We start from the raw sequence: 21,103 nt of genomic DNA, 5'->3' as shown, positions 1-21,103 counted from the left end.
ATTTTACGTAGAAATTAATAATATATTTCCACAAAATTAAAAATCATTAGTTTAATTAAATTTAGATATTAATAATTAGAAAATACTTGATCAATTGCTTACTTTACAATATTTAATTACCACTCTTAAATCACTAATTTAATATAGTAATAAAATAATTAATATAATAAATAAATACAATATAATATTTTATTAATAACATAAGATATTTTTTTTATTAATATAAATTAATAATATTTTCCCACAAATTTAAAATTATTAGTTTAACTAATTATAAATAAAATAAAATAATTAAACAAAAATACTTGATAATGAACCGAATTAAAAATGAACGTGAGCGAGAGGGAGATAAGAGAGAAAATGTGCCAAAAAGTGAATGAGATCCATGTTTGTGAGCCGAGACGCGAGTTCAAGTGGATGAACTAAAATTTCAATGAAAATCCTGATTCATCCACTTTACTCATGGACTAGTTTAAGTGGATAAACCCGGTCATCCACTTCAACGTCCGGGGTGTGCCACTAGCTTCCAAGTCAAGTAACAATATAACCTAATTCACTTTCACTGTACCATGAAGCATTAAAAAATCTCCTCCTATTCAAATTGGTAAAAAACCACCTTCAGTTCAGCTTCAGGTTAGAGCCACCCTGATTTTTTATTTTATTTTCATTGTAGCCTATTGTGATTCATCAACACTTTCTTTGATCATGCCATTATTTTTTTAATATGAACTCTTATTTCGATATAATTAAGTGATTTTGTTTTCCTGCACTAAAGCCAATTTTGCTTCTTGTCTTGCTGTGCTCTGGTAAGATTTAAACACCCACAGTGATGTGTATTTAACGCTTATTTCCATGAGCTGTTCCTGTGATTACTGGGTTTCTAACAAAAATAAGAGTTGGGAGTTATCTTTTAATTTGTGTAATTTCTGTATTTGGTGATTTAAAGCTTATTTGGCTCAGGCTGTTCTTTTGGCTTCCGATTGTAATCCAAGATTGTAGAAAATGAAAGTTTGCCGAAAGTCCTGTTACAGATGATCTCTTGCATAGCACATTTTGATGTTGAACATTTGGTGTTCGATTTGCTACTTGTGCAATAACTTTAAGAAGAAATAACAGGATTTACAATGAACTGTGATTTTAAAATCTCATTCCTTTGTGAACTAATAAACTGGAAGAAAAAGAAACCAACCAACCTACTGGATTCTTCCATGGAACCCTTTGTGAACTAATAAACTGGAAGAAAAAGAAACCAACCAACCTACTGGATTCTTCCATGGAACTCATCAACAATGTGTAGTCGACAGATTTTAACATTTTAACATTTTAACATTTTGTACAACAGGGGACCATCTGCCTGCATGCTGTGAGAGATGCTTCTGCTTTTGATCCACTAACTCAACTGGCAACAAGCCTGCATGTCAATTTCTCAACTCTTTTGGTGAAAATTCTATCACAAAGAAGGGTTTCATTAACTCGGCGAAAGGCCAAAAGCTAAGACGTCTTTGCTGCTCCAACAGGATCAGTGCTTGAATTGTCACTGGGTCTTTCATCCTTCACCATTAAAGCACTCAAAGTAGTCAACGTTACAGGTAACATCTGATCAATAATTTTTGTTTAATTATTTTATTTTATGTTAAAATATATCTTATGTTATTAACAAATTTATTTATTTTTTTATTTACTTTTTTTATTTTTTATAATTAATTAATACACAGTTAATCATCACTAGTAATTATTATATTAATGAATAATCAAACTATTAATTAATATAATATTTTTAATTAATTAATATATTTTAATATTTTAATTCTATATTAATTTACTTATTAAATATATTATGAAAAATTATTTATTCTTTTGTTTTGATTTTCCGTATTAACACCAACTTTAAACTTGAATAGTTCTCATAACTTGTAAAACAAATTTACAACCTATACAACCAACTGAGAGTATATGTCGTGTTCTATCAAAATCATTTATCGAATCAGTATCATTCGCTCGGCTTTCGGTCCGCGTTCGGAAATCTGTTATTTCCAGAGACATCCCTCCAAATCGCGTGAGCTTTCTCGCAACCTCCTTGGCCACTCCTGCAAAATACACTTGATGGGTGTAAGATCGCAACAAGAACTGCCGCTGCATTAGTTACAATTCCCATTTAACACTAGAAGCAAATACATCTCTGTGCTCAAGAATCTGCCAGGTCCCGTCGACACCATCTGTCTTTAACCTGCAGGCCATCTTCCGAAAAGGTACATGTGTCATGATGTCAAACAACAAATTTACTTCTCGTCACGATATTCTGGGTTCTCCCGCAAGATAACAAACCCTTCAAGTACAGGCGAAAGCGGAATGTACCTGTACGCACACATTGCTCAGAAGACTGGACGTCTAGAACTAGAGCTGTTCCTACCATAAAGCCCGTGGAACTGGGAAAAAAATAAATTTTAAAAAAAGATAAAAGGATCAATTTACTTTTTGGTTGCTAGTTCAGCTCGATCTCCTGCTGCCAGAAGAACTGGGGTTGAATGAGTTTGGGATACAGTAATTGTCTTTGGACAACCAGCCTGTCCAACCACATCCACAGCCTGACCCACCCGAACAGGTACTGTCAGAGGCTTGAGATCTTCATCAACTGTCATAAGCATCCGTGGCTGTAAGACATACTGAAGTCAGCCACCAAAAGAATAGAAACCTTGCCTAGCGTCAGAAACAGCCAAATTGTCAACTATCAAGATTTCAAGGTGATACCTGCATAGCCAGTACAAGGAAGTAGAGGACATAATGATATTTTCCAAGGATTATTGATTTCATATCCAGACACGCATGCAACGTGGTTATCAGCCCGCCAAGTGCAGTCCTGAGACCATTTTGAATGTGCACAATACACAACTCTTAGATAACTAGACCAAAAAGCCTATAAAAGCATGAAGCGAGCAAGAGTAGACTCACTTTGAGAGTAGAAACCGATCAGAATGGTGTGGTGAAAGAGTCAACAAACCCTTTCCAAGGTGCACCAGACCTTGAGCAATCCGAACCTGCACAAGTAGTAATCAGGCTTTTTTTTTTTTTTTTTTTTTTTTTTTGAAAAATATAGCCAGATAAAGTTGCAGCGTAGTAACTGAGACTTGAACATGAAACTCACACAAAACAGGAGGCCTGCTGCTCTGTAGTAATAACTTGAAAGATTTCGAAGCATGCCTGCTATTCGAGCATTATTAGTGCCCGCTCCAATCAAACCTAAAGAAATAATAGCTGACTGGAAAATATAAACTGATACATATTAGTCATAACCTTGCTTTTCACAATTTCTTTTTCTAGTTGGGAACTCAAGAACAACAAAATTGTACAGTGAACAGCAGAGTTTACCATCACCACTTCAGAATCCATATCATGACTAAGTCTGCCAAGGGTGTCCATAACATTGACCTGATAATAAAAACAGTATGAATGTTATTTGTTCAAATCAAACCAGTATGGATGACATTCACAATTGCTTTCATTATTGAATTTGTTTGACAAGCCTAAGTTAAAATAATATTTTACTGTAAGGAAAAGACTATTTTTTAAACGGTAGCATGAAACCTTTGGATAATTCTAAAAACTAGCATGAACTTGTAATGGATAATAAACCTTTGGGTGGGATATGCAGAGAAGACCAAGAGCTAAGGGCACAGCTCGGCGAATATTCTGCTCCCCATATTGTAAGAGATGCTCCAGCAACCTATAGACATCTCAAGACCAAGCTCCTCAGCCATGGCCACAAGGGCAATTCCTAACACCGCAGGCCCCTGATGAGTTTCCCCCTTATCAAGATGTTGTGCACAATGTCCTAGAAGCTTTTGAACCTGTACAAAACTGATAATTTTAGAACACAATACAGTGTCATTTTTCCAGACACTTCAAGAAAGAGATACCTTGAGGACATCCCCCGTCCCAGCATATGCAAGAGACATGAGGGTCATATCCCAATGCTTTCGAATTTTTTCACTAAATCTCTTTGAAACCCAAGCAAAATCTTCTACTTCTTCCTGCAAGGCAGCCAACAACATTCAGTGCTCCAAACTTTCCCATTGAGTGGTATGAAAAAATAAAGGACTAGATTACTAGTTTTTGTTTACTCCTAGATAACAACTAGTCTGATAGAAGCCAAGGAACCAAATAAACTAACACGTGATAACTATCACTAAGCCAAGAATGAACCCCTGTCAATAATAATGATAATGAATAGATAAATAAATAAATAAAAGGGATAACAACAGAGCTAAAAGATCATTGTAATTAGGGAAAAGAACTCTTATAACTTTGACAAAGAGCAACCAAGGCAATTATTTTACCTGCTTTCCTAAGTAAAAAAGGCCAAGACCTAATGGCAGAAACCGAGCAAGCGGCTCATCAAGTTCAGACTCACTACGGCCCTTCAAAGAGGCGATGATGGATTCAGCAACTTCTTCATTGCATGAACCAACATAAACCAACCCTAATGAGACAGCAGCGAATGCTATCACATCGAGAGGCACTTTTGCATCTCCTAGAATTGGAGACAAAAGACCCCACACCTGGCAAATTAAGCATACAAGTTAGCATTTTTCCTGGAAAATTTAGAGTAAGCATATCAGAAGCATTCTCACCTCATCATTCTGGGAACCAGCATAAGCAAGACCCAGGCCCATGATTGCCCCAATTCTTATGCTTGAATCTTCTTTATCAATGTACTCCTCGAATAAAGTCAATGCCTGAATATAAATAATACAAAATTACAGAACTATAAAAATTAAATAGATAACCATGCTGAGGTTGCAGCTCACTCACTGAATCGCAGTCATTTGTAATTCCAACAGTTACAATTCCAGCTGCAAGAATAGCACCAGAAATAATATGATTATCATTGCTGTGGAAATATTTGTCAATTTGGGCAAGACAATTGTCAACATCCCACAAAAGAATCAAGCCCTGCAGACAATAACTACGAGTGTTAACATATCTTATTATGTCATATGCCAACAAAAAAGTTTTCCAGAATAAATACAACAGAGGAAAAAAAAAAAAAAAGCAAGGCAGAAAGCAGATAAAGCAGAGAAAGAAACCAAGCTAGCTGCAGCACTGGCTTTCCCATGTTCTTTGTTTTTGAAAAGCCAGCTTCCTGCTGAACCACCACTGGAAGACTCGGAAGGAACTGTCATCAACTTGTCCTGCAGAGAGAGAATATGAGATGTTGGGGAAAAGAAAGGTAAAAGGAAGTGCAGAAGAGAATTTCTAGAGAAAAAACAAACAAATTTCATAATAGATATATACCTGACCAAAACCTGCATTCACAAATGCATTAACAAAGGTAGCAGCTAGGTTCTGCCTCGCTGAATCTAAACTTGCACCAGCACTGGCCCGTCCATCAATCAGATGCACCTGAGTTCATCAAAACAAGAAAAAATAAGCACAGATTACTGATTGTTCCAGTTCAGGATGTGCGAAAGCTGCATTAACATTTAGATTTTTATTTTCTTTCTGGATTAACATATAGATTTAGGAAAGTACTTTGTAGATATCCTGAGGAGATTTGGGTTCCATGACTTCAATATCCCGAGCAAGTGTTAAATAACCATCACTTAATTTGGTATTATAAAGGATCTCTTGCAATTGTTCTCTCTCATCGGGGTTTTTAGCGATTGCATAGGCAGACAGAAGCTTATAGCCCTGTAATACCAGAAAAGAAAAGCAATATTAACAGAATGCATGTAAACCTGAAATAGGACATGAGAATCAGAATTACGAAAATAAGCCAGGCATACACAATAAAAGAACTCCAAGATATCAGCCAAAAATTAAGACTAATCAACCATCATAACATACAAAAGCAAGTCAAAAAGGTCTAAGTTAACAACAAGAAACATACATGACGAGCCATTAAGTAGCAGAACTGCTTCTTCTGAACCAAATCATGACAAGACTCAAACACCCTCATCAGATTCTGTAGATAGATGGCCAATGGCAAGGTGTAAGCACCAGATAGACCAATGAACTCACATGTCAAAAATTGGCTCGTAAGCTGAAAGATCAATCAATATATTACTCTAACAACAGTCACCTCCATGTTATCCATGGCCAGAGACATGCGCAGCGCACTAGCATACTCCCCAAAATTCGTGTAAATATTGTATGCTATATCCAAAACTAGCATATCATCAGGTTCTGGTAGGTAGCTGCAGTTGTTCCCAAATAAAATAACCAAAGTACATAGAAGTTACTATTCTATCTAGAATCAGAAAAGGATGTAAGCAATTTTGAAAATACAAACCCAACTACACAGAATATAGAAATGAAATTTCATCCTCCGGCCATTAGGTAGGGTTAAAACTTTAATTTATGGAGAATGAGAGAAGTCAAAACTCCTTACACTGAAAAAAAAAATTATATTATTCAAAAAGTATCCACAAATTTCATATAAGACTTACCATGCAGCACTAGGGAGATACAAGTATGTTCGCATATAACACTTACCATGAAGCACTAGTGAGATACAAGTATGCTCGCTTGTAGTTCGTAGAATCAACTAGACGAACAAGCATTTGAAGGTCATCAACCTAGACAAGAGCTTAAAAACAATAAGGTTTGATCTAACCTAGAAAAAAAGGAAAAAGAAATAAACAATGACAAAGCTTTACCTCTATTAACAGATCTACAGCTTCCGGTTCAGTATTATGCTGTTTTACAAATAAAATATAAATTCAAAGTGAAAAATTTATTCTTTGAAGACGAAAAAGGAATTACCTAATGTCAGCTAAAAACAATGTTCACAAGCAGAAGTAGACCAACCTTCAAATGGAAATCAACAATCTGTTGCATCAAATGCTCTAGATCGTCACAAATTTCAACATCAAGACTCTGCTCAATAACAAAATAAACAGTTAAATGATAGCTTGAATTATAGAAAAAAGTTTAAAGAAGAGCAATAGACATATTAATGCAGATGACGTTCTGTATACTGTCATTACTCTTGCACTAGGATGGTCTCCGCAGTAGCCATGAACATTTCAAACCCCCCCCCCCCCACCCCCCGGCCACCCCCTTTTTATGTTTGGCCATTTGGCCTTTCCTTGATGAAACCACCACCAACTCTAGAGAAACAAAAAAGCCTCAAAGCCAAAAGAAAGCAAGGAAAGCAAAAATACCTGTGCTGAAGACAATAGTAAAATTTCACCAGCAATGTGCCTGAACAAACCACGTTCAGGTGAGATAAGGTTTAATTACATAACCTATAAAATGATACATGATAAGAAAAAAGTATAAGGAGAGGGCTGCCCAAAGTATTATGTTTCTCATGCATGTTGGAAATGCTAATGCACCCTGTAATGAACAAACTTCAAAACAACACAACCCTCTCCAATATGTTTATGGACCAAGATTGAGTCCTCTTGAACTCAACACTATTCAGGAGCAGAAGAATGGACAATTTAAAGGGCAAAAAGTGATATACAAAGGGATGAAGAGACCCCTGAGCAATGGAAACATCGATACATAAGACTCTACTCAATGGTACACACTAGTGTTTGTTTTAAGAAATACAAATTACAGGTTGTTTTGGATTAGTTGCCTATACAACCATGAAACATCGCAAATACCTATATATTTTATAGGTTTGAAATTTACCTGCACGTGTTTGTAATATCAACAAAAACACTTGCATACTTTGTATGAAACTCCACCACTAAATTCTAACCATAACATTTAAGAAGAGACCAGATATAATGCAATTCCATTCACTTGGTCAATATGAACCATCACATATGACATGAAATCTACCAACAAACCAGACAATAAATAGTGACACTTGTTCGCAAATTGGGTTCCAGATCATTAATGTGGGGTTGCATTCATTCAGAGGGATACATTAGCATTTATTTTCACGCTTCGATAGAGTTAACCAATGAAGCCTAATGGAAGGAGCATGCAATTTTTTTTCTTTTCAAATATATTTCAGGGTAACGAGGTATTAACTGAAATTCAAAAGCATGTAGATTCTCATGAGACATTTTAGGATTATGTAGGTAGTGAAACCTTTTCAAGGGCAATTTAAATACCAGAATTAGAAATCTAATTGATGCACACAGAACAAAACAAATCCAGAAACACTACAAAGAGTTTAAAATTAGGCAGTTCCATCAGAACTGTCTAGCTTTACAGAACAAGTAAAAACCAGATGTTATAGTAGAACCACAAGATTCATCTGTCTTGGCCAGTTTTATTGCACTGACTATATAAACCCAGACTTCCAGAAAATAAGAAGTACCCTTGCAGAGGATTTTATCTTTAAAAAAGGACAATAAAATTTCAGAGCATGTAAAACTCTCAAATAGACCCAAATTAAAACATTTTAACACACTATCATCATCATTGCTACAGTTTCATCAACTTCCTCCATTCAGCTATCCTCATTAACTCTAATGCTAAGTTATCCTTCTTCATGTCTTTCCTCACCATTTCATCAATATTATTTTTCAGCCTAATATTAAGGACAAGACACTCCTGATTAGTGCATATGCATACTCTGAACACTCAAACCAGTTCTTTGACATTTTAACTTCTATCTTTTTTAGTATTTCCACATATCTATTAAATGGTTACAAATGATTATTTCAATACTAACATTTTACTTCCCAAAGGCCAAAACTGTTTTCTATTTTGATGGTACTTTCTTTTTTGATAATGAATACTTTTGAAAAAAGTAACCATGACAGCAGTCCATCTGTACCAACGACAACCATGGTAGAACATTCAGCTACCTCTTCTGAGGACGGTCAACTTGTGCTCATTTCAAAATATTAATGCAACACCAAAATAAGGGTGTGTTTATACCAATAGGCAATCAACTGAAAAAAGTGCAAATAGTTCAGCCCAACTCCTCTTTTAGGGGATGGGATGAACGAGATGAGCGAGAACAAGAGAGTGTGACGGCACGAGAGTGAGCATGGACAGGATTGAGGACGAGAAGGAGATGAAGGACAAACACGAAGATTCAAGCAAGAAGATAAACATGCACGGGTTCAAGGGAGATGGAACAAAAAGGATCAAACAAAAGAGAGAGAGAGAGAGGTATCTTCGGGAACAGGAAAAAGAGCAGACACAACCGAGATTGCTCCACACAGCAACCCAGAAGAAGATAGAAGACACCCTCTCAATCACACAAATATTGAAGATCAGGAAACTGCACAGTATGGTGGGGATGGATGCGAATGGAAAACTATTCAGAGTAGGAAGATCATCCTTCTATATCCGCAAACTGGCTGATCGTAAGGTCAGATAATCAAATTGATTGTTCAAAGTGGTGATAAACGCTCCACAAAAAAACTCTAGACCAGGAAACTCATTTTCTACTTCACTGTCTTCCAATACAATGGAGCCAGTGAATGTAAGATTGCACAATGCTGAGAGGGGACAATCATGGGACGCATCTATATTCCTGAAAACACCAACACAGGCTTTGGATGGTATGCCATGCTGGAGAGACTTCTCAACCTCAGAACACTCGAACATCAGCAAGACCAAACTACCACCTCATAATTTACCCCATTACCAGTGGTACAGCATACTGGAATACTCCCCCAACCAAACTGGACAGCACTCCCCCACTCCCTCACCCATGTCGGCGACTACTGCATCAACCTTGATGAAACCAAACCCAATCCACTCAAAATTACCCTGCCTACCCAACTCTTGAATGAAGGAAGAAAAAAATTATCTCTGTCCATTACCACCACTGATGATGTTGTTGAGAACGAATCCAAAATCTCCACCAGGCATTCCAAGGCTCTTCATTAGGATTACACTCCTCGCCGCTCCTACTTAGGAGAGTGCAACTGGCCTTTTATGGACGAGAAGACTAAATCCCTCAAGCTGCCACACCTCAGCAACCTCTGTGATTGGACTCTCTCTATTTCCAACCTACCTTTACGGCAATGTATATAAATCTGGGGACTACCTACGGAACTCTGGCATGATCAAACCTTTGTTCACATTGCCAACATCTTTGGTAAGCTGGAAACTTTGGATGAAATCACTCAAATGGGAATTCAGCTTGACTTCTCGATTATTCGTCAAACCAAAGAAACACTGGAAAGATTCTACTTACGTCAAAATATCTATTGGAGATCGATTTTTCTGAGTCAAAGTCAGTTTCAATGAAGTCCGGCCCAAAGAATCTCAGTCTGTTGTGGAACCCAACCTAAGACAATGACAGAAAGTCCACTCGGAGACATACAACTCAATCAGGAACAGCCAAGTCAACTCTAAAACACTCCACAAACCCTGTCCAAGCAGCAACATTGAGGTCAGTGACTCCTCTACATCCCTCGCAACAAACCATTCAAATTCAAAATTCAATTTTTCAAACCCTTCACCTAACCCCCACTGTCACTCTACCATTCTTGCCACAAAGCAGCCGAGCCACTTTCATCAAGGGAAGAACTATGTTTAACTCAACTATGGCCGCCCATGAAATTCTCAACCATCTCAAGAAATCAAAGAGACCAAGACTTGTCCTCAAGCTTGACCTAGAAAAAACCCTTCAATCGCGTCAATTGGAGACTTATCGATGACTTACTTGCTAGAATGGGACTTAGAGAAAGATAGAGATTTTGGATTCGTAGTTGTGTATCTTCACATCCTACTCCCTTATTCTTAACGATATTGCTTGTGGATACTTTGGCAACTCCCGCGGGATCAGACAGGGCAACCCTCTCTCTTCTTTCAATATCATTGTTGAATACCAATCATCTCTGATTTATTTAGCAAAGGATATCGGATGTCTTAGGCCTATTGCAACTCAGCCGGAATTTGACATACCCCTCCAACAGTTTGTGGATGACACACTCCTCTTTGGGGAGGGAACTCTTGATCACATCAAAGCCCTCCTCAGGCTGTTTAATGGCCAATAGATAAATTGGCACAAGATAACACTAAAGGGATACCACATGGATGATGACGTACTCTGCAGCATGGCCTCTCATTTGGGATGAACAATAACTTCTCTGCCCACCACATACTTAGGACTGCCCCTATTTTATTGCAGACTACAACAAAAACTTTGGGCGCCAATGATTGAAAATCTAGAGGCGTCTCACCACATGGAGAGAGTGCCTGCTCTCAAAGGCTGGGAGACTCGTGCTTCTCAACTTTTGGCTTTTTTCTTTTTTATGAAGGATGTAAAAACATTTATAAAAGAGGGAGAGGATATACAAACCTAAATAAGAGGACCTTCTTCTCAACTCTTTTATTACTAGAATTCCAAATTATTTCCTCTCCTTCATGTTCTGTCCTACTGCTGTTTGCCATTGAATTGAAATGCTAAAGAGAAGATTTCTTTGGACAGGCTCAAGCTGTGACTTCAAATACCTGCAAGCCTAAATCTCTTGGTGGTTTGGGGATTCAGCTTACGCATGATATGAACAAAGTGCTCTAACTCAAATGGATATGGAAGTTCAGCTTTTCTCCAAAGACACTATTTGGAGACCCATAATTGTTGTCAAGCTAAGATGGACTGAACCTTGGTGGACTGTTGGGAGATGTCGTCAGAATCTCTCCTCCCTTTGAGATCTCTCTATCCCCTCCTCCCAACTTTTGAGAATGGGATACGACACTATACTGATAACAGGGCAAAACTGAGCTTCTGGAATGACTGGTGGACTGACCATGGCCCGTTTTGCTACAGATACGACACTGTGATGAGAATAAGCTCTTGTGAAACTGCCACTATTGCTGAAACCTGGAACCCCAATGCTTGCTAGAACTTTCAATTCCGGCAGGTACTAAATGACTCCGAGGCTCAACTGGTCTCCAATCTGTTAGAAGAACTTCAACCGACCAAAATCCATAACCGTGTTCAAGACAAGATTGTTTGGAGACACAATGACAGCAGCATCTTTTTGGTTGTCGCAGCCTACAATGCCCTTGACGGCTAGACAAGGGAAATTCTGAACCACATGAAGCCACTACTGCCTGGCATTTATCTCGCCCTTTAAAGATCCATTTCTTCTTTTGATGTGCTCTTCTCAACAAGATTCTCATGGTGGATAATCTGAGGAAGAGGGAAATCTCACCCCATGTACACTTTGTCCTCTCTGCAACTGCGTTGATGAAATAGTCCCTCACTCCTTCACCACTGCCTCTGTTCTTGAAGAGTTTGGACACACCTGCTCAACCATATTGGCCTCCAGCTCTGCCTTCCAAATGATCTTCTTGGAACCAGCATAATGATTTTTGGCACCCACATTTCAAAGCTAGGAAAAATCATCCTCTCGGCCTGCTTAGCTCCCTTTTGGATCAATTGGCGTATTATGGCTTGCATGTCCACCTCCTCTCATCCTCATTCTATTGAAGCTTGGAGACCTCTTATTGCTGGAACTATTAAGGTCAATTTTGATGGCAGTGCAAGAGGCAACATGGGTATCACTGGCTTTGGGGGAGTCATGCATGACTCGTTTGGCACTGTCTCATCACCTATTCCGACCCATTGGGGATATCTGACTCCACCTTAGCTAAACTATTTGCCCTTCTCCAAAGGCTCATCGTTTTCCGTGATCACCTAAGTGACCATCTTATTATTGAAGGGGACTCTAAAGTCATAAACGGATGGTGTTCCAACCTTGCTGAACCCCCTTAGCGATATTGGCCCATCTACCATGAAATTGTTGACATTGTCCTTTTCTTAATTGTGACTGGTCTCATATTTCAAGATCACCAAACAATGCTTGCCACGCAAGGAGCCTCCCTACAACCTCTTGTTGTTAAGGGAGTGCTCCTTTAGCTTGCCCTGTTGTAATATTTTGCTTGCTGGAATAAAATCTCACTTCATTCAAAAAAAAAGAAAAAACAAAAAAAATCCTCTTTCCCAACTATAAGTTAAAAGGGGATGGACAATTGATTGAATGGAAAATATTGAGCAAAATATATTAAAATTTTAGTTTTCCAGTTGTTACGCATAGTAGCACATGCATTAGAAAACCAGACAAAGGGAATAATTGTCCAATAGGGTATGTTAGTATGTTTAGAATTATTATACCAGAATTCATTACTGGAAATCTGTTACTGATATATTAGATTCTAGAATGAGTATTTCTAGAATATAAAATTTCAGAGTAAGTGAGACAACTAAAATTCTTTTATACATGTTTCCAAATAATAAAAATACAGTATTAATATAGTTAAATTGAATCTATAAAATAATTGACATAAATATTAGGTATTGAAATAATAATAACAATTATAGCTATTATATTACTGAATAAAATATAATAATTAATTATATTAATTAAACTTAATAAGACATTATTTTTAAATTTTTAAAATTTAACCATAAATTATATTAATCATTTAATGTGAAATAATAATGTTAAATAAATCGATATGAAATTGAATAATATAATTTTTATTTTATTTAAATCTAAATAAGGGTTTAAATTTAAATAAGTGAAATAAATTTTAACCTTAATTATAGATTCATGCATTTAAAATTATAATACATTCTTACTATTATTATTTAATAATCATTACAGTTATTACAATAATAAGTTTCACATCACAAAATATATATAATAATTACTAATTATGATAATTAAAAAATATTATTATCCAAATGGCATAAATTTGAAACTAAAATTCTCATTGTTACATTAACTTAGGTTAAATGGGTTCTTTATTTTAAATAAAGTGAAATATATTGAATATTGAACATATACATTTAAATAATTTAACTTAATAATTAAGTAATTTAAATATATTTATCTTAATTTTAAATTATTATTTTATTGTTAAAGTAATAATAATTCTTATGTTCATATTCAGCATATTATCAAATGTTTAATAATGAGAAAAAATTTATTAGTATTGAAACTTACAAATTTTCTATTTTATTTTATTAATTTAAAACAATGTTATGTAATAATGTAATTCATTTACGTGAAATAGTTTACGATTTATATAATTTTAAAAATATATATATAATTACTAAATTTTATTAAATTAAATGTGTACATTATTTATAATAAAATGACATCTTTTTCAATTTAAATAAAATAAATATATTAAATTAATTATTTAAATAATTAAATAATATTAAACTTATGTTTTACATATTATATTTACTAAAAAAGTAAATTATTGTTTTTAATTAAAAACTGAGGACGATTGAATTTTATATTTTTATCTTGCTTCTCTTTCCTGAATTCCATTTTAGTTATGGGAGACGATTGAATTTTATTTTTCTATCTTGCTTCTCTTTCCCGAATTCCATTTTAGTTATGGGAGAACTAAAATAGAATTCCACATCTATGGAAAAAATTTCAGTTCATATTGAATTTTTTTAATATATTAACTTTATTATAACATTAATAATGTGAATACTGTTGAGCTGGAATTGACTTTCAATTCCAAAGAGCAATTCAACTCTACTTCATAGCTACATATTTGGGATGCTTCTTGATCACCCAACCCACTACCTTCCTTGATTTCCCTCTATTTGACAACAAGCCTTACAAGAATCTTCGGAACCCAATGATTGGGAAACCCAAAATCTGGCTCACCACTTGGAGAGGAAGATTACACTCTAAAGCTAAAAGGCTTACTCTTCTCAACTCCTGTATCGTTGGGATCTATTATTTATCCTTCATGTCGTGTCCTACCTCTATTTACCTCAGTATTGAAATTATAACGAAGTGGTTTCTCTAGAGAGTACTGCTTGTGCTTTCAAATATCACCTTGTGAGCTAGGGTGAGGTCCGCCTGCCTAAATCTCTTTGTGGCTTGAGCATCTGCCTCACTAAGGATATGAATTGGGTGCTCCTTACATGGCTCAAGAAATTTAACTCTTCCCCAACAGTTATGTGGAAACTGATGATTGTAATGAAACTTTGTTGGGTAGGTAATTAGTGGATTGGGGGTGGCAAACATGACTGGCTATCTCCACTTTGAGATACTTCTATCCCCTCCTCCCAGTATTCGAGATAGTGGTCTACTATTATGTCAAAAATAGAGGTAAAATTCAATTCTAGAACAATTGGTGGAATGGGGTGGGTCCAATCAAAGACTCCTATAATTCCTTGATGCAAATCCCCAATCAATGTGATGTTACTGTTGCCGCTGCATGGAACACTGGTGCTTGGAATTTACATTTCCAACGTGGGCTCAATGATGGTGAGGCCTCTGACATATACCAATTATTCGTGAGATTCATTGTCAGAATCCGAAGAAATGTGCAAGATAGAATGATCTGTATGCCGGCTGAAAATGGCCTATTCTCAGTCTCCTCGACATATAAGCATATTAACGAGTGGACTACTAGTCGTGCCGGCCATTAGGCTGCTATTGCTTAGAGACTTAATACCCCCCACAAAATCAATTTTTTTCCTCTAGACTGCCTACTTAACAAAATACTTACAGTGGACAACCTTCATAGAAGGGGCAACTTCAATCCTAGCATCCTTTGTCTACTTTGCAATGATGTCAATGAAAATGTCACCCACCTTCTCCTTCGTTGCCCATTTGCATGGCGGGTTTGGTCCTCTTTGCTCAACCGCATCAGTCTTCAAGTTTGTCTTCCAAAGGATATCATTGGCACTTGCCAAATGCTTTTAAGGACTAAACATCCCTAGGCTGGGAAAAGTCCTCTCGACATGCCTGACGCATATTCCATGGTACCTCTGGAAAGAAAGAAACAACAGAAGAATTAATTGCAAGTTGGCAACATTGAAGAGATCACAAGTTGTATTATTGGGCATGTTTCCTCCTTGCTTCAGACTAGAAAGGAGTTTGCTTGTTTGTCGAACGTTCCGCTTAGTATCAATTGGTTTGCAATGGCACAAATGGTTGTCCCCTCCAAGCACCCCACTATGATTGAAATGCAACCTCCTCCTTCAAGCTCCCTCAAGCTTAATTTTGATGGCAATGCACATGGAACCCTGGTTTGGCCGGCTTTGGTGGCATGTTTCGAGACTCTAATGACACGCACCCCCTCATCACTTATACTTTGAGTCCACTTCTGTTGAGCTCTCTACCCTCCTCCATGGGCTCATCATATCACAATCACCTCAACAGCCCCTTACTAATTGAGAGTGACTCCAAAGTGGTGATTGGTTGGTGTTCCTGTGCTTGTGAGTCCCCTTGGTGTCCTTAGGATGTTTTTCATGAAATTTCCGATATTGCTTCTATAATTTTATGTTCTTGGTCACATGTGCCTAGATCAACACTCTTTTGCTGACAGTCTTGCTAAGCAAGAAGCCTCCCTGCAATCCGTTGTTGTAAAGGGATGTCTCCCTTAATTTGTATTCTTGCTGAAATAATACCACATACTTCTCCAAAAAATTCCAAAACAAATCCAAACACACTAACCCCCCAATAGGATAGCTTTTCAATAGGAAATTGGTGAAAAAGAAAACAATCTCCCCTAGACAGCATAAACAGTCTATAAATGTGAGGGAACTAGTCCGACAGCAACAAACTAATGTCTCAATAACCACCTACAAGCACCCAACTGAGGAATCCTTATTCACCCTAACCAGCATAGAGTATAATTCCAGTAAAACCTAGAAAATGAAGGTAGTAGACAGCTGATTGCCCTTAGCCAGGAAAATCATAGCTTTCATATTTTAAATGCTCACCTTACATATTCATGACCCCATGAACCTATGTCCCCTTCAGAACCCAGCACTCTGAATTTCAAGCTTTCCTGGAAAAAAAAATTAACAGTTAATAAATCCTCCTCTCCACCCAAACACATAACACAATACCTAGAGAAGGAGAGAGGGGCATTTCGCAGGGACAATATAAGATGCATGAAACCTAAAGACAGGAATCTATACATAAATATAGATGAACATAGCTTCATGTGGAGCACCAACAAAATAAAAACATACAAGCAACACGTTAAGCAGAGCTCCTTGCAATCAAAACTTTTGCAAGAAAAGAGCTGTAAATAAAGGTAGATTACGGGAGACCACAACTTTTTTTCTTTTAAATGGTTACTTGTAGCTGTAACTGCATTGCAATTTCAAATTAATGCATGTTTTACCACATACCCTTCCTCCATCAGCAGACATAGTCCAAGCCAGAACTGACAGCACATCTGCCAGATATTTCTGCAATACCGAAACTAAAATAAGCATTTTGAAATGTCTAACAGTAACATATGGCAACATCAAAACCAAATTAATGCAGTGTACCTTCACATCTGAATCAACCATTGTCCCGTAGTAGGCTGTGAGAGTGCCATAATGTGGGCGAAGGAACTTTAACGGTTTTGGAACTAAAGTCATTGAACTAGTTGATGTACGGATCTCTTGCCTGTGGAATAAAAGATTACCTAGAATCAGAACTAATAAAGGTTACCCAGGCTAAGATAGTATATCACTATAAATTCAGATGATAGACAAACTTCTAAATCATAAGCAATCAGAACTCAAAAACTTCTCTCATATGGCTATCGCACTTCTCTCCCTTGGTAGTTCTTAATGGAATTTCTGTTTTCCATCGTTATATATATATATATATATATATAAAAGAAAAAAAATCAAAACTCGTTAAGTGGAATTGCTGGCCCCAAATTGTCATTAGTATGCATGACCAATATTTCAAATGGAACAAAGAAGGACAGACGCACCATATTAGTATGACAATATACTACAACAAGAGCATAGTAACATTCAGTGGGCCTTTTATCTTCTGAAGAAACACCAGGAGCCAACAACTTCTTCCAAACTAAATATGCTATATATATTTTGAAAAGATCATGCCTACAGCAGAGGAAAGTATGAAGGAGAGAAGCCCATGATAGGACAAAAGGTTCCACCTGATACTGAGAAGATCTCACATGACAAAAATCAATTCAAACTGCGTGTATGCTTTTTCACTTAAATACCCTCTTTCAGCTTTTTTACGTTCACAACTCTGCAAAATGCAGTATCACAGAAAATAAGGAGGGAAATTACTCTCTTCCTCCCTCTCTCCGTCACCTTTGTTACAATTGTACTGCTTTTGTTCTGTATTGATAATGTAGAATTTGGAGAAGCTTTCAAGTAATCTACCAATCTCACCTTTGCCTACTTGTCAATATCACTTCCTTCAATTATTATTTTTTTAAAATGCATACGTATAAACTTATAAACAGAGGAAAAAGGAATACAATACCTAGCTAAAAAGGGCCTTCCTCCACAACAAGGTGTTGGAGTCACTTCTTCAATTATATAACCCAATTAAAAGTATTATTTCAGATAATCCACCAGCAAGTGTTATCACAAATTACGCATTATTTAGTACTTCACTAAAAACAGAATGGTTATCTAAGAGCGGCACACCAAAACTACATGCTTATTGAAAAATTCACATGATAACTCCTTTCTTTCGAATACTTTATCAACAAGTACTTTCACAAATTAAACATCGTTTTGTCACATCACTGAATATAGAACTGTTATCTAAGAGCAAGCACACAAAGAATACATGCTTATCAATAGGTGGTGATGAAAACTTCACTTGATAACTCCTTCAAGAAAATAATGTCTTTTTTTTTTTAAATTCAAGTATGACATGTACATACTTGAACAAGAAAAGCAATTAGTTGGAGCACGACTCAAGAAAAGCAAGCTACAAGGAATTACTTTCAATTATATTACCCAATTAAAAGAATTATTTCAAATAATTCACCAGCAAGTGTTATTTCAAAAAAAAAAAAAAAAATCTGAAGTCTCTACTGTCACGAAGGGAGAGTGATGATGTAGTTGTGCTGGGCCTACACAATGCTCAATCTAATATTTAAAACTTCAAGTAGGACATGGCTATAAAATGAAAGGCAGATCCTGCACAAGGTTCTATCAGGAAATAGGACCATCAGTTTAAGTGAATTCGATACAACCACTAACCGAACAATCTAATAATTAAAATGCAACTTTGCACTGCAATTAGACCAAAATTGCTCTGAGCTATATAATATACGAGGAGAAAAAAGATATGGCGGTTCAAAAAACGCCAAAGCTCACAACTAAAGCACGTTTCAAGTCAATGCAGAAAAGACTAATTGCCAAAGATCAAGCTCTTCAGTTTTGCGCATCTGTTAGATGAATCGGCCTTAGCCAGAAACTGAATTTTTATAATTCTTATTACAACTGGATTTTTATAATGAAAGTAATAGACTAGTAAATATACACAAAAAAATATTTTATAGGAAAAAAGGAACCTCATGCTCTCAAGTGCTAGTTTCTGCACTCCCTGGTCCGAATCTTGCACTCTCTCCACGTAAAGCTCCAGCAGCTGTTTTAACGCCAAATCCTCGTCCGACTACAGGTTCCCAACAATTACACTAATCAGTAAAAAACTAATACCAAAAGAACGGAACTCCAACACAACTATAAAGGTAGATGCTGACCAAATCTTCCTCTTTTTTCTCGTCCTTCTTCTTTTTCAGATCTTTCAATGGAGCTCTGTTAGAGGACTGCTCATTAGCGGCAGCCATGATCACTAACCAGAAACCTTCAAGCAGGAACGTTTGCTCGACTCTGAACCTAGAACGGGAGCCACCAGAATGGAAGAACCCTAACGAAGGGTGATGGAGTACCGGCGAAGTACCGGTGAAGGAACAGACGTCCTGACTTCGTAGGGCGGTTAGTGTACTTTCAAAGTAGAGTCTAAAGTGAAAATGAAACTGAAACAGAGAATTAATAAATAACTTAACTTTAAAATTAAATTTATTTATTTATTTAAATATATAAAAATAAAATACTTAAACAAATTTTACTTTTATAACATCTCAATGCTTAATCAAATTGTTACTTTTTAATATATAAATTTTCACTCTTAAAATATTAATTAAATATAATCTAAAAATAAATAAATGTAAATAAAAAAGGGTATTTTATTATACAAAATTACTTTTATAAATTTAATTTTATAATATAATTTTATTTAACTAGAGTAAAATATATTTTAACTTTTAAAATTAATAAATAATTAAAAATATATTTAGATTACTTATTTAATAAAATATAAAAAATAAAATGATTATATAAAATTACTTTATTAGATTTGAAATTTATTTTAGATAGTTTTATTTGACTAAACTAAAATAAATTCTAAGTAGTTTTAAATTAATAAAAAAAATAAAAATAATTTTAACTTTAGTTTCAATTAATAAATATTTTAAAAAATATTTATTTAATTAATTAAATATATAAAAATAAAATGATCAAACAAATACTTACTTTTATAATATCCAAAGTCTTAATCAAATGGTTACTTTTGTAATATCTAAATTCTCGCTCTTAAATTAGAAATCAAATATAATATTAAAATTATTAACTTATATAAATAAAAAAAGAGGCTATTTTAATATATAAAATTACTCTTATATATTTAATTTTTAAAAGATAATTATATTTTACAATTTTGATAATAAAGTAAGATAAAATTTAACTTGTTTAAATTAATAAATAATTAAAATAATTAAGATTCTTTTATTTTAATTAAATGTATAAAATAAAATACTTAAACAAATGCTTAATTTTGTTATATCCAAATACAAAATGTGAAGGAAAAATGAGCATAACAAGAGTAAAAGAGCGAGTGAGTGCACGAGTGAAAGTGAACTCACTAGCTTTAAGGAGTGATTTCACTTTCACTCATTTTTCTTAAGAATGAGTGAAAGTGAACTTGCAACTTATGATGCACACTAACAGGCTTTGGGTTATTTTCACTAGTAAAAATACTTTCACTTTCACTTTTACTTTTAGAATGCATTAATGGGTTATGCATTGACTTGAAACGTGCATTAGTTGTGATCTATTAACTAGTGAAAGTGAAAGTGAAAGTGAAAGTGAATTATTTTTTTATGTTAGTGTGATCAATGGAAAGTGCAATGTAAAATACTTTTTTGTATTAGTATGCATAATAAAAAAATTTATTGAAAGTGGAGAATGAGTTTATTAATAAAATATTTTGATAGATTTATCTTTATTAAGATAGTTTTATTTAACTTTTTAATTAATAAAATAAGAAATAATTAAAAAAATTAAAAAATAATATTAAATTAATTAATATAAAAAATAATGTACCTAAACAAACATGGTTACTTTTAT

The 21,103-nt window shown here is 35.2% G+C and overlaps 1 pseudogene; it reads right to left on the bottom strand.

Annotated features, from left to right (window-relative positions):
• Positions 1-1,861: 1,861 nt before the first annotated feature.
• Positions 1,862-19,634, bottom strand: LOC137938911 (26S proteasome non-ATPase regulatory subunit 2 homolog A-like; annotated as a pseudogene).
• Between the last annotated feature and the right edge of the window lie 1,469 nt (positions 19,635-21,103).

This window comes from Aristolochia californica, unplaced genomic scaffold (genome assembly GCF_029961685.1).
Source record: "Aristolochia californica isolate CCGP_79_NKW_82.1479 unplaced genomic scaffold, dmAriCali1.0.hap1 SCAF_8, whole genome shotgun sequence".
In the NCBI taxonomy this organism is placed as follows: Eukaryota; Viridiplantae; Streptophyta; class Magnoliopsida; order Piperales; family Aristolochiaceae; genus Aristolochia; species Aristolochia californica.
The sequence above is the reverse complement of the archived record's forward strand: the minus strand, read 5'-3'. Positions and strand labels throughout refer to the sequence as shown.